The following is a 950-nucleotide window of genomic DNA, read 5'->3' as shown; positions in this document are numbered from 1 at the left end:
TATCCTCGTCCTCATCCTATCCTCATCCTCATCTCCATCCTCATCCTACCGTCCTCAACATCCTCATCCTCATCCAATCTTTGTCCACATCCCCATTCTATCCTTATCCTCATCCTATCCTCCTCCTCCAATTCTTCATCCTATCCTCATCCTCATCCTCATCCTACCATCCTCCACATCCTCATCCTATCCTCCTCCTGCTCCTCATGATCTTCCTCCAATTCCTCATCATATCCTCATCCTCATCCTATCCTAATCCTGGTCCTCATGCAATCCTCGACCTCGTCCTCATCCTATCCTCATCCTCATCCTACGCTCGTGGGGAAAATAATTCCCAACCCTTTTAGTAGGGCACGACCATGTTCTAAGCATGGTTAGGACATATTTATTGTGTCCTAAGATGGTTCATGAAACATTTAATTTGTCTTTTGCTATTTAAATTTCAGAATAAATGAAGTCCTTGAAAAGCATTAAATGAAGTCAAGACCACTAAAGACATGTTGGGCATTTCGTGCATATCATTCAAGCAAGTCAAAGATGATTAAGTCTTGAATGTTTTCGTGCAAAGAATTAAAGTCATGGAGTTTATTTGTGCCAACCATTAAATCACTTCAAGATTGATTATTCCTTGAAGTTTTCGTGCAAGACCATTAATCAAGTCAAGCATGATTAATTCAAGAGATGTTTTTCGTGCAAGGCATTCAAATTGATTCATGAAGACCAAAACAATTAAGGGTGGCCGAATTCTTCCCAAAGAATTAGGAAATCTTAGACTTTGTTACTTGCACTTGGTTAAAGCTTTGCTTGAGACTCAAAATTGCCATTAACTCGTGTGGACCACAACCTTCAAAGGGGGGCCGAATTCTTCACTTGGTTAAAGCTTTGCATGGAACTCAAGACCTCCATTAAACTCGTGTGGACCACAACTTCAAGGGAAACCGTCCAAGGTC

Source organism: Lupinus angustifolius, chromosome LG02 (assembly GCF_001865875.1).
Source record: "Lupinus angustifolius cultivar Tanjil chromosome LG02, LupAngTanjil_v1.0, whole genome shotgun sequence".
NCBI lineage: Eukaryota > Viridiplantae > Streptophyta > Magnoliopsida > Fabales > Fabaceae > Lupinus > Lupinus angustifolius.
This window is presented reverse-complemented; position numbering follows the sequence as displayed.